The sequence below is a fragment of the Pongo abelii genome, chromosome 5 (assembly GCF_028885655.2).
Source record: "Pongo abelii isolate AG06213 chromosome 5, NHGRI_mPonAbe1-v2.0_pri, whole genome shotgun sequence".
NCBI classification, from domain to species: domain Eukaryota; kingdom Metazoa; phylum Chordata; class Mammalia; order Primates; family Hominidae; genus Pongo; species Pongo abelii.
This window is the reverse complement of record NC_071990.2, coordinates 6,993,150-7,006,728: the sequence shown is the minus strand read 5'-3', so window position 1 is coordinate 7,006,728 and position 13,579 is coordinate 6,993,150. Positions and strand designations below refer to the sequence as shown.

The 13,579-nt window shown below is 48.0% G+C and overlaps 1 protein-coding gene across 7 annotated transcripts in view; it reads right to left on the bottom strand.

Annotated features, from left to right (window-relative positions):
* RREB1 (ras responsive element binding protein 1) overlaps nucleotides 1-9,628 on the bottom strand; it is a 144,056-nt gene extending 134,428 nt beyond the window's left edge. For 2 of the 7 annotated variants that reach the window (XM_024248423.3, XM_063725326.1), the window contains exon 1: nucleotides 9,537-9,628. The gene's annotated coding sequence lies outside the window, so the exon portion shown is untranslated. Of the gene's footprint in view, nucleotides 1-7,846; nucleotides 8,253-8,605; nucleotides 9,044-9,240; nucleotides 9,354-9,536 lie in introns of those variants that run through there. The other 5 variants (XM_002816391.6, XM_009241410.4, XM_054557168.2 and 2 more) reach the window with 4 other exon arrangements.
* Nucleotides 9,629-13,579: the final 3,951 nt, after the last annotated feature.

Here is a 13,579-nt window from a genome sequence, read left to right as displayed (position 1 = left end):
ACCTCTTTTATGAGAAAATTAAGGTTTTGATTTTGTATATTCAGAGAAATGTTTTGTTTTTTACAATGAAGTGTCAGAATAAAGGGAGCTCCCCTAAAAAGTAAAAATGATTCTTTTTAAAATAGGATCTAAAATCAACTATTATCACATGTATATTGCATATACACAGACACATACAAACACATAAAGCAAGATTTATACCCTGTAGGTTTCTGGCTTGATATTCTGTTTTAAATCCTACGAGTAATGGAAAGAAGAGAAGTTAAATTATACACAGACCAACACTCCTATTAACTCACACCACTAATGAAACAAAACTCTAACTAAGCAGAGAAAATGGGCCCACACATTGGAGCTCTGAAATGATTTTGGTCTTTGATCTGTGTGCCCATCTCTCCTATTTAATGTAAACTTCAAATCAACAGCCATGAAAAATGGTTATAATTAGTAAAGGCCCCAGTGTGACAGCTTTTAGCGCAACCAGGCATTAACAAGGAGTTTTTTCACTTTTACATTAAGCTGAGCCAACTTTTATTTTAGAATTTCTGTAATTCAAAATTCTTTCCCACCAAAGCACTTAATTCTTTCCCACCTAGCACCACCTTCTGCATGACGGGTATGCTGAAATCGTTAGTTCATGTCTACTTCCTTCATTGAATTTGTAGCACTATTTAGGCCTAGCTTCCAAATTACATGTGGCTATTCTCCAAAATCTTCAGAAACTCTCATTTTTGTATCAGAATCAATACACAGTGGTGAGTGAGCACCAACTATGCAATCGTTCTAGGTACAGGAGATGGAAAAATATTCTTGAAGTGAGAGAAACATGTTAACAGATAAATTACAACAGACAAGACTTGACAGAAGGGGGTAAAAGTTATTCACAACAGAAGAGCTAATTCTCCATAGAAGAGGTAGTATTTAAGCTGGGTCTTGAAAAAAGAGTACAAAATCTTTATTGCTGAAGGAAGGGAATGGGGACGCAACAGAATGAACAATCCAGGCAACAGGAGGCAGTAAGAATCAATTCAGTGTGGCAGTGGGGTAGAAGAGAGTGACAAGAGCTGAGACTAGAAATTCAGCTTGGAAGCAGACGAAGTTCCTTGTATGCCAAGTTAAGGAGTTTGGATTTCTTCCTGTAGACAACAGAGAGCCAAGAGATGTTTTTAAGCAGGCAAACACCACGCACAGCTTTAGTTCTGATGATTCCGGCAGCAGAGTGGAGGATGAACTGCAGTAGGGAGAAACTGGTGGCAGGAAATTAACTTGGGAGGCGTTTGTGACTTGATGAGGGCCTTAAGTCAGAAACGATAGAACAGCCAATGCCAGGGCCAGACTGGAGTGTGGTTTTGCAGAGGGCCTGGTGACTGACTGAACATTGGGGCAGGACAGACATACGTCAGGATGGCAGTAAGACTCCTGGCCTAGAAGGCTGGGTGGATGGTGATCACCTTCCAGAAGGAAGGGAGAGGACTTTCATTTTTACAAGTACCTGCAGGGTAAGGTTCTTGCAGGGTGATCAGGGTGACAAAAGGTTCAAGCTTAGGAGAAGTTGTAAATGGAGATATAGAGTTGGGAGTTGGCAGTTTATAGTTAGAGGAGAAGGCAGAAAAGCACCAGAACGCAGAGTGCACTCTGCAGGAACAGGACTCGTTACCAGGTATGGGACTGCAAAGGTGGCTGCAGAGCAATGGCCCTGAGCACCATCAGTGCGACCGACACCAATGGGACACTGACTAACCGCTGGTTTAGATGTAAAAAGAGCTATCTTCAAGTATTGCACATGTCTATAAAGTGGGAGCCCAGGCCACTCTAGGGGTGACTCTGCCTACCACTGGCAGCCCTTCCTTTTCTGGAATTCAATCTCTGTCTCCCTGTTTTCTTCTCCCCTCCATGGTTTCCTTACCTCCTGTCTGTGTGATAGGCTGGGGGGTCGGGGGGAAGGCCAAGGGTCAGATCAGTAACACTTGCTGGCTAAAAGATCACTCCTGTCACTGTATTAGACATTTCTGGTCTGAGGCCTGGGGTCCCTTAACATAAAATGAATCACCGCCTCCTACCCGGCATCCCCTTACTCCCTCCCTATCCCTCCCAACCACAGCAGCTGGCAGCCATCCACCCTCTCAAGAGGAGATGTATGGACAGAGGACCCGGCTCAGAAACACTGCCCTATAAAAACGGCAGACAGTTATGTAAGAATTTTGCAAAAACTTGAGGAAATAAAATAAGGGAGACTACCAATGCAAAAACATTAACTGTTAAGCAAGTAAGGGCTAGTTCAAACACTTAAAAAAAAAAAAAAAAAGGTATACTCCACATAACTTAGAACATGAAGGAGGCTGCAGATGACAGCATCAGAGCAAGTTTCCCAAATAACTGAAGAGGTGACTGGGAAAGCTGAGCCATCTACCAGAACAGCTTCACAAAGCCAATGAATCTAGTTTGTTTTAGAAGTAGATGACTTCTAGAATTTTCATTTACTATGGGGTTTTCAAATATATTTAATGCCACTTAATGTTTTCCTCAACCCCAAATTTTCTGTGAAACTTCAAACTTGCCAACCATGGTACCTCAGAGGCAAGTAAGAGCTTACTTGCTTACTTGCTTTATGGAATTTCAGGCAGTGCACCCAGTGGACTTGTAGATGAGACCCAGGCCACGACTACCGTACCTTTCAAGCAGGCTTTCTCAAACCTCAGCTCTGCTGACGTATGGGGGTAGTTCTGTGCACTCTAAGATGTTGAGCAGCATCTTTGGGGTCTACGCACTAAAGGCCAGTAGCAACTCCCCGCTGCCAACCCCCCACCAGAAACACTTAAAAATGTCTCCAGACAGTGCCAAAATTCCCCTGGGGGCAAAACCACCAGGTTGAGAACCACTTCTTCAAAGAGTAAGCCCCAAGCTTGTCATCAGCTTTTTCCTTAAAACTCATCCCTCAGCCTGATCAACATGGTGAAACCCTGTCACTACTAAAAATACAAAAGTTAGCTGGGTGTGGTGGTGTGTGCCTGTAGTCCCACCTGCTCAGGAGACTGAGGCAGGAGAATCGCTTGAATCCTGGAGGTGGAGGTTGCAGACAGCCAAGACTGTGCCACTGTACTCCATCCTGGGCCACAGCAAGACTCCGCCTCACCTAAGTGAACCACATTAAGAAGAATTTGCTAGTTCTGTTAGTCTCCCAGCACTAAAAACAAAAACAAAGTGCTGCATTTCCCCAATTTGAACATAAACTCCTAGGCAAAATTTGACTAAGGTAATGGAGGTGTGCAAAATTCTGGAAAGGAAATCCAGAATGGATACCCACAAAGCTTCCTGAGCTCGAAATATACCACTTTCTTCCATTTATAGATTTTGACTTTCTGGAACATCTACTTTATCCTTACAACAATCTCATGAGGTAGAAAGGCTACTAAAAAGATATGTATCATCACAATTCATCAAGAGAAATGCTACCAAGAGCAAAAGTGCTTTTTAAAATTTCCTTATACCTTCAAACTCAATTAGGTTTATTTTGAAAAGGATCTGGTCTTATTTAAAAACCACACACCATACACATAGAGATAAATAGGCAATATATATTTAATGCTGCTAAGTCCTCTTGAGGTCAAGCTGACTCTAAAAAGCAGCTGTTCTACAGGGCTAGGCTGGAGTTAGGAGTTCTGGGTTCCAAGTTTGATTTATTATCAGCCCCTGGGTGGACCACGGCGCAGCTGTAAAATGGGTCAACATACCCACCCAACTCTCATAGTGTTCCTCTAAGCATACACTTGGAATCTTTGCTAAAGGCCTCCACAAAAGCAGGGTGAAATTAACTAAGTCCTAGAAGGTATATCTGAATGAAAAAGAAAATTTTAAAGTGATTAAACCACCAGAAGTATCACACACTTTTATAACAATCCTATCCCATAGTCTCTGAAAAGGGGGAAAGAGATGAAATACCAAGCAAGCTAGAGAAAAACAAATAGAGCATTTAAAAGCTTTATCTAATTACCCCCACTGAGACGTTTTCTCTTCAGTCTGGCTGTCTGACAATGCCTGTGGGGGTTTTCATTCTCTTTCTCCACCCACCCTCATGATGTCTGCAAGCCCTCAGGTGAATCCCTGCAGGAGCAGTCAGTACCCAGTCCCGGGACTTTACAGAGGTTTTCGAATTCTCTTAGCATTACTTGCTTGAATCACACTGAACAAACAGTCTCCACCCTCTCCCACTGCTTTTGTCTGAAGCACCTATTCACAGGCAGCCACCTTTACTGATGGGCAGACTGGCTAACTTCAGTACCCTTGAAGTCCCACCAAAAATAAGATGCACCGGTCGCTCCCAGTTTCCTCCTCCCCATCCGCTTCACCCCAACCCGCCACTGCCAACAGCAGAGTGCAATCCCCAGCTACACTCGGCTGCAGTTCAGACCACGGTGAACACCAGGGAACGTGACAAGAGAAATTGAGCGGAGCACAGCCGATGACACTACTGACAGGACTGCTAACAAAAAAGGAAAAACCCCTCTCCACCTTCCTCATTCTTTTACCTCCGTAGTAATGAAAACAACAGTAGTTTTCTTTTCTGTATTCTGCCTTCTATGGGAGTGGGGGAAATGAAAAATAAGTGATGCATTTCAGAGAGCACACCGTATGCCTCCCTCTGGGTTTCATACAGTGTACCTTTTACCTTTGATATAAGGGGAGGTCCCTGCAACCCTCACCCCCGTGTGGAAATCACTGTCTGACCCTTGCTCTTTGAAAAGTGCCATGGCTACTTCTACTCAAAAATCACTGTCTAAATCAGGAAAGAAAGAGAGAAAAGAAACAGAAAGAAAATTCATTTATCAATTTCTTAATTATATTTGGACATAAAAAATATGACTCAACACTGCCTGTTCAATAGGTCAGATGTACACAAATTAACCTTGAAGCAGGGAAGCTTTTGGCTTACAACAGGCTTACCATTCAACCAAGAGATGATAGTTACTAATCATGGCTTCAATTAGATTTCAACCATTTTATCTCAATGAAAAACTTCAAGATACTTGAACACACTTATGCCAGAAATGTAATATACATCACACCTATTTTTGTTTTCTAACATTTGGCCAGTCCTTCCAAAGGTACTCTGAACCTAATATAATTATTTTTAAAAAGATATCTATCAACTGGGCAGAATGAACTGCACTAGGGAGCTGGAATGAAATGGAGGAGGAGCCCTATCAAAACCTAATCTAAGGGAATGGTAATCTCAGTAAAGGGGGAAAGAAAGCTATTGTCCCCTTATCAGGACTGACTACATTGCATACTTTCTATTGATACTAAATTGCATTTCTATCTTTGAATACAAATCTGTTTGATGCAGAATAAAAGACATAACTTTATGGATTATGCAGAATTTCCAAAACAAACCAAGGAATCAGTTATTAATACTAGAAATAAGAGGGTACTATACACACAAATCCTCAGGAAGGTTCAACCTGAACACATTGGTAATAGTCAAGAAGTCCACCAGACAAGCTGCCATCTGACACCAAAAGGCTGGTCATAGAGTACTGAACTTCAATTAAAGACACTTACAAAAGAAAGAGATTATTTCAATATAATAACAAAACCAAAACAAACTTTAACATCCTACCTTCCCAGGTCAAAGGACATAGAAGATTCAGAAATTAACTAAACCTAGTAAATAATGTAAAACAGGGAATGACTCCCTTTCAAAAATGCTTCGGTTAATTTTAGCATCCTTCTGTTTAGCTGCTTAGCAACCCTTATCCTATGACCTTCTAAGCACCACCTACTTTTCAGAAGGATAATGAATAGAAACATCAAAAGAATTCACTTCTGTTTCCAAAGAATATATTTAACCAATTCTTATAGGAGTGAAATTTATATTAATTATGCCGAGCAAAATCCTAAAAGGGTAGCATTTTAAAACTTCATTAACTAGGACATTTCCTTAGCTGAAGGTGATAAATGATGTTAGCAAGCAAGCATAAGATAGCAAGCAAAGACTTCCTAACTGACCTCAGAAGTGGAATAACCCAACAGTTCAAAATTGAAGAGCAAAAACGACCTAAGGCAGCTACACTGTACAGTGCCTGGCACACAGCAGGTAACCAATAAACTGCTGTTGATCAGATGCTGGACTAATATGTGTAGGTTTATTTTCTTCCTTCAACATGTTGTACCTGTGCTGGATACAAATAAGGCCTTGGGAGTCTGCCTGAAGAAATTTAAAAGACCCTTCAATCAAAAGGTCGCTTGTTGGATGATGTAACTAGTTAGGAATGGATGCACCACCTATACCAGCTCAATAAGACCCATGTTCCCCATCGCATAACAAACACTTGTCTGCCATAAAGGCTTAGAGTCTAATTTTCTGATGAGAAATAAAGCAGTATCTAGAAAAACCCAGAGAATGATATTCCACATAACAGTAAGCATCAGCAGCATTTCTTAAGAGTATTACACATACAGCAAATCCTCTTTAAAAACAAGACATTCTAAAATGCAACCAGTTTAGCAGTATTTTTAAGACAAAGACAATGCAAGTTCATTAACCTAAAATGGAGCACAAGCTAAGCAAATAACTAAATCAAAGAGTTCTTCTCTCCTTTTCTTTTGTAAAAATGGGGGAAAGGTATTTTTTTTAACACATTTAAAACTTGATTAAAGCCATTCAAATGTTTAATTCATCAGCGTAACCAAAGCTCAAAGCACATCAAAGCAAGACCCATCAGCGGGTACCCAGAAGGCTCCCTCCAAAGGGCAGAGGTAAACACGTACATACATACATACATACATACATACACACACACACACACACACAACACACACACACACCACCCCTAAAATTAGTGATCCGTCTTTGTATAAATTACTTGTAGAGTAGCTCGAACCCATTCCTTCAAAAGTTCTGTGGACTCTTGAAGATAGCACAAAACTCAACGTTTGTTTTTCAAAGAGGTTTTAGCCAACACTTTGGCCTCTATCTAACTCAGACTTCCGGGTTGAAATATGTCTTAGAAACTATACCTGCCTACTTGAAACAGCACCAAATCTAGAGGATGATTTTCATGGGTGTGAAAAAACAAAACTAAACCACATTCTTTTCTTGGCAGTTCTCTTTTCCCCACCTTCCACTTCAATTAAACTTATTTCAGAATCAACTCGCACACATGCAGGGTCCACTACATATATAAAGGGGAAAAAATATCAAAAATAAGGGAGATGCACTAGCAACTCTGCCTTCGCAGAAATCATTTCAAGTCTTCTTAAGACACAAATTCCTCGCTATTTCCAGCAACACCATTCAACAGGCAAACTTTATTTCCACTGGCTTTTAAAGAGCTAAGCTTAAATCTAAACTCTAAGAGGGTTCAATTTTCTACTAATGAAAACCCCCGGACAGGTTTTTCAACATACCAAAACGTTATATTTTTTTATTCACCCTTTTGTCTCTCTCCACATTCACCACCATCACAAACAACAGCAGCAGGAGCATCCTCAAAAGAAGAAAACCCCTCCAAAGTGCCCCGAATGTGTGCTGCTGCTGGCTCTGAAGCCGTGTAGAATTTCGTAATGGAATGTGAACTGCTCGTCCGGATCTGGGCTCACGTTCTATCTCCTAACCAGTAAGGAGCGAGGGAGGGCAAATCTGCTGAGCAAGGAGAAATACTTTCCTCCTCTTTTATAACCCATCACGGATGCACGGCGGCCGAGGGGCGCGAGCTGCACGCGGCGCCTGTCAAGCGGCCCCGGCCCGCACCCCGTGGGGTCCCCGCGTCCCCCAGCTCCCCGCCCCGCCCAGAGAGAAAGGTGGCCTCGCCCATCGGTGGGCTCGGCCGACGCGCCCCGCACTCACGCGCGGCCGCGGAGCAGGTCACATCCTCGACGCGCCCTTGGCCCGGTCCAGAAAACACGCCGCTTCCCAGGGAGGGGGTCGGCGACGGGAAGGACCTCCCCTGCTCCTTAGCAACCATTAAGGTCGCAGTTTCCTAAGAGACCGCGAGCGGGGAGGGGGTGCGGGGGGCCCGGCCCGAGGCTTGTGCGGGAAGTTGGGGGCGGGGGGGCAGCAACAGGCCCCCTCCCCCCACCCAGCTAGACGCTGGGGGCCGGAATGGGAGGAGGAAGGGAAGCCCCAGTACTCGTGAAAAACTGGTCCAGCGGGCGGCGGACAAAAGTTTCCGAGCGCGCTCCACAGCTGGGCGGCGGAGCGGGCCCCGGCGGCCGGCCCCGCCTCGGATGCTCCCGGCCTCCTTCCTGCGCTCGTGACGGCGCCGAGCCCCCCACCACCCCCCCGCCCGCGAGGCAGGCTAGCTCCACACCGAGGACTCCCACGAAAACACGCACCCTGCCAACGGAAGGGCGAGGGAACAATACGTGCCCGCACGGCTAAGGCCCGGTCCCCTCCTCCCCTGGCCCCCCGGGGCGGTGGTCGGCGTGACCACGACCGCCAGCCGGGAACCGGCGAGGGCGCGGGGCTGCCCGCAGCCCCCTCCCGGCCGGCGCCGTCCGCCCGGGAGGATCAAAGTCCGCAGAGCAGGGCGCGGCGGATGCTCCCACCGAGCAGCCCCGAGCAGGCACCCCCGCGCGAGCACCCCGGGCAGGCACCCCCGGATACCTTACGGCGGCGGCGGGAGGGCAGGCGCCGTCATCTCCGCGCTTCCCGGCCCGAGAGGGACTCGAAAGTATGTAGGAGAAAAGTTTCCCCTCCCACATGGGGGGGAGGATGTCGAGGGAGAGAGGGCGGAAGATGGAGAGCAGCGCTGGGAAGATGTTTCTGGCCGGCGGTGCGCGCACCATCCGAGTCCCGGCGGTGCTGGTTAAAAATAAACTCGGCGGCGCGGGTCGGGCCGGATTCCTGCGCTCGGACGGCTAATATGGATGCGCATCAGGTCCTGCTGGCGGGGCGCTGCGGCGGCTCGCGCTGGGAGCTGGTTGGCAGAGCCGGCGGCTCGGGAAAGGGAAAAGAGCGGAGGAAGGGGAGGAGGAGGAGGGGGAGGAACGGCCCGGCGCGCAGCCCGAGGGGAGAGGGCTGCCCCGCTCATCCCTGGCCGCACCGCCGGCCCGAGCGCACGCTACGCGGAGTGAGGCGTGCGGGTCCCCGGCTCCGGGACACACCGAGTTTCAAAAGTACAACGCGCTCTGCAGACTTCACCCTCCCCATCCCCAAAGTTCTTTAAAAGGTCGCTCCGGCTGTGCCCCAGACTTCTCGCTGCCGCCGGAGTACCGCGAGTCGGAACCCGGGGCACGTACTTACGGCCGGGCAGGACGCTTGGCTCCCAGGCATGATGCGTTGGGGACCGGTGGGCTTCAGGGAGAGACCGAGGAGAGATGCAAACTTGTTCCGGAAAAGGAATCAAAATGGCGTTTCTGGATGTGCAAAGTTCATCAACTCCGCAGTCACTTCCCCTCCTCCTCTTCTCCCACAGGGAGGGAGGTGGGCGAGGAGCTGGCGACCCCGGCGCCCCAGCCGTCGTCCCGGCCCCCGTCTCGGCCCCCCGCCCAGCTTCCTCGCCCGCACGCTCGGAGTCTCGCTCTCCCCCTCTCACCCTGATAAGTAGACACATCACGTGTTGCTCCTGCGAGTCTCCTGGGGACGTGTTACTGAGCGGCCGCGGCGGCGGCGGCGGCGGCGGCGGCGACGCTCGGACTGGGGGGGTGAGGGGGAGGACCGCGGTACCCGCCTGTCCCCACCGCCGCCCCCGCCCCGACTTTAGCAGGGTGACCGCAGTTGCCATCCCGGGATGGATGGAGGTGGAGTCCCCTCCCCACCCCCCACCGCAGCCCCAGGTTTGCCCTACGCCCTCCCAAGGCGCCCCGGGCCATGGGAGGGCCGGGCTGACCGAGGGGAAGGGTCCGGGAGGCCGCGACTGAGTGCGATCCCAATGGTCCCGTTGCTCGCCGGCCACCTTATTCTGCCACCGCGCCCCCTCCCCTGCAGCCCCTCGGCGCGGGCGACTCCCCGCCCCCGGCTTTCCATCACTTCACTCCGCAGTTTGTTTCACTATTTTAACGGAGGCGGGGGAGACACGGTGATGCCCCGGAATTGCGAGAGGGGCACCTCGGAGGCGCTGGAGTTGGGGGGATGGGGGGCGTAGGGCTCGGGGCCCTGGCCTGACGCCGCCCCTCTGGGTCTCTGAGGCATCTGCGAGAGGGAGCCCCGCCCGCGGCGTTTCCTTTCCACGCGGTCCTCGCTCTGCATCCAGGTGGGGCGAGTGGATGATGGGGCAGCAGATTAAGGAGCAGGCGCTTCACCCCGCCCCTAGCTTCGAGCCGTTTCTCTCCCGGGGCCATCCTTCTTACTCGGGCTGCCGCCCTGAGCGTGCTCGCCGTCTAACAAACTCAACTCCGACCCGACTTTGGTCCCCTTCCCCTACCCACACCCCACAAAGGATGCTTCAGCGAGGAACTGCCGTGGCCGCCAGGGGCTGAGGACGGTTCCTGCCGCCACTGTGTCCCCACCCCGCGATGGAATGGCTGATGCTGTGTCATCCACGTCGCCCTCCAAGGCTTCAGAGAAGCCACACGCAGTATCTCTTTCTCTCAGAGGGCTCCTGTTTCAACTCTGAAAAGCAGGGGCCCTTCTCCGAGCCGCCCTCCATCTCTCCAGCTCCTGCCACCACGCTTCGCACTGGCTGCCTTGCCCCAAGTTATCACGGAGCCCAGAGAAACCAGGCCTGGGCTGTGCTTCCTCCATAAAGCAGCTGACATGTTTCCAACTGTTAATACTTCTCCTACGGAGGTTCTGAAAGGGGTCTGTTCTCAGCCTTTGGAAACATCTTCAGAAAGATAAGGATGATTGTGGTTGTTGAAAATAAACACCCCCCCCCGGCCCCCCTAGTTCTAAAGAAGAATGTCCAAAGAATACTACAGTAGAATTAAGCATTTGAGTCTGGTTAGGCAAAATGATGTTATGCAGGCAGAAAGCTGGCTACTTTCTATTTACTATGACCTTTGACCCTGGCTCCACCACACCAGCTCCTCTGAGAAGGCTTGAACACCATGGAGAGTTGTAAGCCCAACTGTGGGCCTTTAATTTGAGCCCTTCCATTGACCTCTAGTTTTCAGGGCTGCAGACAGAAATGTCTGTCTCGGGATGGGTCCTGGCCAGAATAGAACTCTTTAGAACCAAGGAAAAGCAGCTGGACCATTAGGTCTGATATGAGGTAAGCAGGCTAAACCACTGCCCAAGAAGGAGCTGATTCAGCTGGCTGTTTCTCTGACTTTCAGTCATCAAAATTAAGTTTTCGGAACCTGTTATGTTTCCCAGGGTCTACTGTTTACTGAAGAAAACTCCATCCAGAGAAATTTTAGTGGTTGCATTTTTCTGAGCCTCCCCCAACCCCGCCGCCCCCAAATGGATTATCAAATGCTTTTTTGAAGACAGGCCAGTCTTGGAGGAGATGGGCAGGTCTCTAGACAGGAATAATAGTTCACATTGCCATCACAGAACAGGTGTCTTGTGTTTCTAAGTTGTAATGTGTTCCAATGAGGGCAGAGGAAGGGCCCTGTGGGGAATGCTACTTTATTTACTCACTTTATCTCTGATTCAGGAGCTAGCCTTTCCTGGTCTCCCCATTCAGGCATAAGTTTTGAATAGGAAAAATATCAAAATTGGAATTTTATGCATAATTTAGCAAATCTCCAATGCTATATGAATTTTCATGACAAATTGCCACCTGTATAATGCCATCTAGAAAATACTTGCAACAAAAAAGATTGATAACAGTTTTACTACAACTTTTTAAAATATTTTCTTTTTTTTTTTGAGGCAGAGCGTCACTCTGTTGCCCGGGCTGGAGTGCAGTGGTGGGATCACAACTCACTGCAGCTTTGAACTCCTGGTCTCAAGTGATCCTCCACCTTTAGCCTCCCAAGTAGCTGGGACTACAGTGCATGTCACCACACCTAGTTAATTTTAAAAGTTTTAGTAGAGAGGAGGTCTTGCTATGTTGCCCAGGCTGGTCTCAGGCTCTAGGGCTCAAGTGATTCTCCCACCTCGGCCTCCCAAATTGCTGGGATTACAGGTGTAAGCCATTGTGCCCAGCCTATTACATGTTATATTTTAAAAATTGGAGTATCATGATGCTGGGCCCTGTGTTTCTCGTTTCTAGCTAATTAATAAACTTGGCAGTCAAACCACCTGTTCAGGAGTCATGCTATCTAAACCATGATGAGATGCCACTTCACACCCACTAGGATGTTTAGAATAAAAAAACAGACAATAAGTGTTGAAGAGAGTATGGAGAAATTGAAACCTTCATACATTGCTGGTGAGAATGTACAATGATGCAGCCACTTTGAAAAATAGCTTGGCAGTTCCTCGAAATGTTAAACATAGAGTTGCCATATGACCCAGCAATTCCGCTCTTAGGTACATAAACAAGAAATGAAAACATATGTCCACACAAAAACTTGTACTCAAGTATTCATAGCAGCACTATTCACAATAGTCAAAAAGTGGGAAACAACTCAAATATTCATCAGTTGGTGGATGGATAAACAAAATGTGATATAGCCATACATAGGCTGTTATTCAACCATCAAAAGGAATGAAGTACTGATGCGTGATACAACATGGATGAATCTTGAAAACATTATGCTAAATGAAAGAAGTCAGACCCAAAAGGACAAATAATGGATGATTCCGTTTATATGAAATGTCCAGAATAGGCAAATTGATAGAGATAGAAAGTAGATTAATGGTTGCCTAGAACTGAGGACTAGGGAGAAGTGGGGATTGACTGTGGGGTTTCTTTTTGGGATGCTAAAAATATAGTAGGTCAGACTACCCCTCTCCCCACCTCCTCCCTCCTCCCTCCTCTTTCCACCTCTCCCCTTCCCCCTCCCCGTCTCCCACTCTCTCACTCCCTCTCACTCTGCCATATAAGAAGTATCTTGCTTCTCCTTCACAAAACAACAACAACAACAACAGTGTAGACCAGGCAAGGTGGCTCCTGCTTGTAATTCCAGCACTTCGGGAAGTCAAGGCAGAGGATCGCTTGAGGCCAGGGATTTGAGACCAGCCTGGCCAACATGGTGAAACCCTGTCTCTACTAAAAATACAAAAAATTAGCCGGGCGTGGTGGCGGGTGCCTGTAATCCCAGCTACTTGGGAGCCTGAGGCAGGAGAATCGCTTGAACCCAGGAGGTGGAGGTTGCAGTGAGCTGAGATCGCACCATTGCACTCCCGCGAGACTCTGTCTAAAAAAGAAAAAAAAAAAAAAAAAAAAAAATCCTGGCCAACATGGTGAAACCTGGTCTCTGCTAAAATACAAAAAAAAATTAGCTGGGCGTAGTGGTGTGTGCCTGTAGTCCCAGCTACTCGGGAGGGTTAGGCAGGGGAATCCCTTGAACCCAGGAGGCAGAGGCGGAGATAGCAGTGAGCCAGGATCGCACCACTGCACTCCAGCCTGGCAACAGAGCAAGACACCGTCTCAAGGAAAAATAAAAAAAAATTAAAAACTTAGCCAGATATGGTGGCACATGCTTATAGTCCCAGCTACTTGGGTGTCTGAGGCGGGAAAATCACTTGAGCCTGGTAGATCAAGGGTGCAGTGAGCTATGCTTGTGCCACTGCATTCCAGACTCA